The sequence below is a fragment of the Octopus bimaculoides genome, chromosome 23, assembly GCF_046866305.1.
Source record: "Octopus bimaculoides isolate indiv1 chromosome 23, ASM4686630v1, whole genome shotgun sequence".
Taxonomy (NCBI): Eukaryota; Metazoa; Mollusca; class Cephalopoda; order Octopoda; family Octopodidae; genus Octopus; species Octopus bimaculoides.
The window spans coordinates 34,774,487-34,780,503 of record NC_142950.1 but is presented as its reverse complement, the minus strand read 5'-3'; the positions used below and the strand labels follow the sequence as shown (position 1 = coordinate 34,780,503).

Genomic DNA, 6,017 nt, shown 5'->3' with positions numbered 1-6,017 from the left:
TCGGACAACAAGAGTCCTCGCGGCCTTGGCAAGGCATCGGAACGTTACACATCCCCTTCTCTCTCTCACAACTCTGTGATAGATTCTGGTAGGCCGGGGACATTTTTTAAGAACGAAATGCTCCCACGCGTCTGTCCGTTCTGTGAGATGCTTCCTGTCAAAGGATTTCTTCTTAGAACGCCTGCAAATAATGAAATGTGACTATTATTCGCCTCGTTTTCATTTTGATATGTGTGTGCTGTCCGAATCGTCGTCGTCGTCGTCGTCTTTGATGTTGTTGTTACTGCTGTCAAATATGTCTGTTATGCTAAGTTTGTTTTTCTAAAATGTCATTATTTATTTATTTATTTATGCATTTAGTTTTCATCTTCTATAATCTGTATGTTATGAATTCATTAATATTCGAGTTTGCTTGGTTTTTTTTTTTGCATTTTTTTTTTGTCCTGGAAAGAAGCTGGTTTATTTTGTTCGCGATGATTCAAAGAGGAGGTAACTGTGTGTCAACGACAATTTTGAATAGAAATGATTTGTTGTATGAAAAACAAAACAAAAAAGAAAATGGATAAAAACACGATCGTTGTTTCAGGCGGCGAAAAGATGTGCCTTACGAACTGTACGATGGAATCTCTGCAGGGAATTCAATAGCCACGCTGTCTTCGTATCAGTAGTCACGCTATGTCTAGTCCAGGGTACTTGTAGCAGATTGATCGCCTGACCACAGTGCAACGCATTTCTTCCAAAAGAAACCAAAGAACAAATGCCATCTGACCAGACGGCGAATAAGGCAAAGTACAACGGTCAGGTTGTAAACAATAATAGATACGACGTTGGTACGATGTTTCTGCTCGAATGTTCAAGGATTGCTTTTCTTTGGCCCGCTTCTGAGTAAGACTAGCTATTCTTCTCCTTATCTCAATTGAGTTTTGGAGCAATTGGAGGACGGGACCGAACCAAGTCCTGAGAAGTCTGACTGGACTGTTGGTCCAAAGCCATACGACGCTGTCCGCCTGTAATGCCTTCCTCACCTAGTACTGAGCTGTAAGACTACCATCTTGTTTGAATTGACTTTCGCCCCTCGTATTTCTTTTCAATGGGGCCTGCAGCCTCCGCTTCGGGGTTTGAAACATATATAGGACACATGACATATATAGTACCCCATCCTTCATATTGGGCATATATATAGCACCTCATTCTGTACACGTTGTGTTTAGTTTTCAATGTCGTATAATGCTATTTAGTCTGTACACATAACTTATACAGCCATCTGCCATATACAGGCACATACAGGCACACAAGCACACACTCATATGCATACAAAAACATACACACACACACACAGCAACTACTCATTAATTCAAATACACATAATTCACACACACTCACACACACACAAACACACACGCACATACGAGGAAATTTATATATTGCGAATAACTGTAGACATTCATATCTGTTGGATTATAATAAGAATACAAGGAATATCAAACTGGTTCACATATGGAAGGGGGGACAATGAATGCAAGAGAGGGAGAAAAAGATCGAGTAAGTGAATGAAAGAGAAAGAGAAAATGTGAGAAAGTGATAGATTGATAGACAGAGAGAGAGAAAGACAGAGAGGGTGGCAGTGGCGGAGGTGGCAATCCCTTTGTTTCAAGTAGAACTCGTAACTGTGGCAAGTTCTTCCATTAGCTGTAACTGTGTAATTCGATCTTATTGAAGCTCCTAATTATGTCACCAACATCGCAGAGTGACTCACCCGAACGGTTCACCGTCTTAACTTACTTTCTGTTCAGGTTGCTGTCCTACCCACTGAAGTGTTTATGATGTAGCTGAGATTTTACAAACAACTCTCACTGCGTAGTATTTTGGTGGTTGGCGGTGTAGGACGTCACGGGAAAGAATCGCAAGACGGGTTCCTCAAACTGAGCCAACTGGCAGGAGACCTAGGGTTAGGCCAGGAACGAGATGGTTGGGTGATATCCATAGTCTCAGACGGTCACACAGGGTAATCCAACCGGAAGTTCTGATGGCGGTTGCTTCTGATAGGACCCTATGAAAGAGGTACCTGAGGACTCTATCTCATGGCGACCAGAAATACTGGACGGAGAAGACGGATGGGTTGATTTATTGAAGGGGAAATTGAGACTGTGGACTGGTGAGAGCGACATTTATCTTTTTACATATTAAATTCCTCTATAATCGTAATCTAGACTATCTGAAAGGTATTTGTCGAAAATTTCATTGAAAATTACCCATTTTCTGAAAGTTATGAAGAAATAAAGTCGACTCGAGTGAATTATCAGAAACTCCTCTCCTGTCTTCTTCTGAATAAATTCTCACTGAAAATTCCGATATACCCGTAATCTACACCATCTGAAAAGTATTCGTCGAAAATTTTGATAAAAACTATCCATTTTTTCTAAAAGTTGAGGAAACAAAGCCGATAGGACTCAATTATGTAGATATGTTACCGATGGAGAATGACCATGTTATTGAGATATTTCAATTTGTAATGTACGTCAATAGACAATCGAAACATTTCACAGCACAAAATGTCCAATTAAATTCTTTCTGGATGAAGCAGTTGTTGTTCACAAGGATGTGACAAAGTTCGTCTTTACAAACAAACATGTTCAAGAAATAATTAATAGGAAGGAACCTAATAGAAATTCTTGAAAATATTTCGAACAACAATTGGGGCGAATATAAAATCTTTTGTATGTATTGTCACTGTGCGTATACATGAATAAATATAAGACATTTTTTTACACAATTTGTGTGTGTGTGTGTGTGAGTTTGTGGAAGTTTTGTGTTGAGTGAAGCTTTTTTCTGGTTCATAGTGAAAAAGCATTTGTGACGGTTTGTCGTTTTTAAAAGGCCTGTCTCAAACAGAGATTCAGCACCACATGGAAGTATTCTGATTAGTTGAAGACAGCCGATCGCATAACATTTCTAACTGATCACCGTACATACATACATATATACGTACATACATACTGTATGTACCGTCATAGAAGTCAGCTGTCCTGCTGATGTGAATATCTCTTTGAAAATCAAAGAGAAGGAAGATAACTACGGACAACTGCTTCAAAACCTTCAGATAGACAGATAGGTAGATAGAGAGAGAGAGAGAGAGAGAGAGAGAGAGAGAAGGGAGAGAGAGAGAGAGAGAGAGAGAGAGAGAGAGAGAGAGATGCATCAGCACACTCATTCGCTGCTCTGTTTCAGCTGAGAAGGTTGGAGTACCGTAGAATGATGTGACTTGCCCAAGGACACAACGTACCGCGCGGTCCAGAGAAACTCCACCAACTAATGCAGTCCGCGTGCCCGTCACCAGCCATTTTATGTACCTATACATACATGTGTGTGTGTGTGTGTGTGTGTGTGTGTGTTGTTACAGGTGACTCCTTGCGCAGCAGGGAGCGTGTGTCTGCTTCTCTCTGTCGTAAAAAAAAGCTTCTGTTTCTGTTGTGTGTAGGCGGGTGTGATTACGAGTCGGCCTCGATGGGTGAGAGAACGAGGGCTGACGAGCGTGTTATGTGTGTGTGTGTGTGGGGGGGCGCGTGGGTCAGGTGTTTGTGCGTTTCTGTTTGAACGTGTATGTTTGCGTCTGACTACATGTGTGTGTGTGTGTGTGTGTGTGTCTGCGTGGGTGTGTGTATACATGAATATGTATATATATGTGTGTGTGTGTGTGTGTGTGTGTGTGTGTGTGTGTGTGTGTGCGTATGTGCATGTCATTTACTCGCGTATATATATATATTATTATTATTATTATTATTATTATTATTATTATTATTATTATCATACATTTAGACATTTCCAACGATCTCACCTTTATTATCTCATGTTTTCGTATATCTATCTTTCTATCTATCAATCTATCTGCATTATACATACATATATATGTATGTATAATATATATATATATATATATATGCATTATATATATATATATATATATATATATATATATATATATACATGTATATGCGTATATATATATATATATATATATATATATATATATATATATATATATGACAAGGTGTGCATGTGTGCGTGTGCGTATGCACGCTTGTGCGCGTGTGTCTGCGTGTGTGTGTGTGTGCGCGTGTGTCTGCGTGTGCGTGTGTGCTTCGGGCGTGCATGTGTGTCTTAAGAAGAAGGGCTGCCAGCTCCAGCCTGTTACCTAATTTGGTTAGATCGCGTCTCAGATTACGTGGCTGCGACATCACCTTGGAGATGGTGGTGGTGGTGGTGGGGGTGGGGTGGTATGAGGAGAGACTGAAAGAGTGAACTAGTTAGCGAGAGAGAAAATTAGTTAGGAGTGAAGGGGTGGCGTAGTCAGGTGGTGATGGTGGTGGGGTGGGGGTGGTCGGTTGTTGGTGAAGAGAGAGAGTGAGAGAGAGAGTGAGAGAGAGAGTGAGAGTGTGAGTGCGAGTCAGTTGCTAATGGAGTTGGGGGTTGGTAAATAATGATGGGTAGCTTGTGTTGATGTCAGACTCACGTGGGTAGAAAAGAAACGGATGGAGCCAACCAAGACTACAAACCCAGGTTGCGCAGGAAAAAAAAACCCCCAAAAAAACCCACCCGAGGACAGACAGAAGGATTAAGTCGATTACATCGACCCCAGTACGTAACTGGTACTTAATTTATCGACCCCGAAAGGATGAAAGGTAAAGTCGACCTCGGCGGAATTTGAACTCAGAACGTAACGGCCGACGAAATACCAGTAAGCATTTCGCCCGGTGTGCTAGCGATTTTGCCAGCTCACTACTGCTTTATGCTGGGAGATTGATGAGAAAGATCTGACCTCCTTGGACCAAATTTTAAATGGAAGGAATTTAAAAAATTGTTTTTTTTTTTCTTGCATATTCGTAATCTCCGACATCGAAAACGTAGGAATCCGAAAAAAATATTTTCGAAACAATGCATTTTTCAAGGAGAGGTGCGAAACTGCATTAGACCCACTATTATGTGTCTGTTCTTGCAGTTCGCTCCGTCGTGATCCTGTGCACCTGTTGTACTTCTTGCATAGCAATAACTCTCAAATAACAGTTCTTTTATATTCAGCCGTGTCTTTGCCATTCTTCCTTTACAACTTTAAAATCGAGCACACGCTTACATCGGGTTCCGTGGTGTAGTGGTTATCACGTCTGCTTAACACGCAGAAGGCCGCGAGTTCGAAACTCGCCGGAACCTCTTCTCGCCTTTTTTTTTCTTTTCTTAACTTATGTTACCTGTATGTGTGTTATAAATATTATCTAATTCTTTATATATTCTTCTTTTACATGCTTCAGTTATTTGACTGTGGCCATGCTGGAGCACCACTTTTAGTCGAACAAATCGACCCACGACTTATTCTTTGTAAGCCTAGTACTTATTCTATCTGTGTCTTTTGCCGAGTCGCTAAGTTACGGGGACGTAAACACACCAACATCGGTTGTCAAGCGGTAGTAGAGGGACAAATACACACACATACACAAATATACATATATGTATATATGTGCGCGTGTGTATGACATAAGAACATTCATGGTGTAAGTATATATTCACATAACCTCTACTCTCTCACGCACACATGCACATTCAACTAAGTATTGTGTGTGTGTGTGTGTGTGAGTGTGTACATGTGTGCACATGTCTGAAGCGTTTACTTGAATATTTATTTCGCATACACACTCTTACCATCCCCTTTCCACGGCGTGTTTTTTTTTTTACACCGTAGGAATCTATCGTTAGCACGTCAATATAATACATACACACACACATTCACATATGTCTAGGTATAACCTACACAGAACAGAATAGCGATAAGATATGAAATAATCAACCTGGAGGCCTATCATCACCATCAACAACAACAGTACCAAAATAGACAACAAAAGAAACAACAGCAACAATACTACGGAGTATAGATATTACATTGACAAGTCAATCGAGAAACATTGTTATCGCAGCAAATCTTAAATATCAATCGCTCTGCCATTGCTAGTCACTGTGTATGGCTGTGT

General features: G+C 40.6%; 1 non-coding gene across 1 annotated transcript; it reads left to right on the top strand.

Annotated features, from left to right (window-relative positions):
* The first annotated feature begins 5,132 nt into the window (after nucleotides 1-5,132).
* Nucleotides 5,133-5,205, top strand: Trnav-aac (transfer RNA valine (anticodon AAC)). Its single transcript has one exon. It is a non-coding gene; the product is annotated as a tRNA-Val (tRNA).
* The last annotated feature ends 812 nt before the right edge of the window (nucleotides 5,206-6,017 follow it).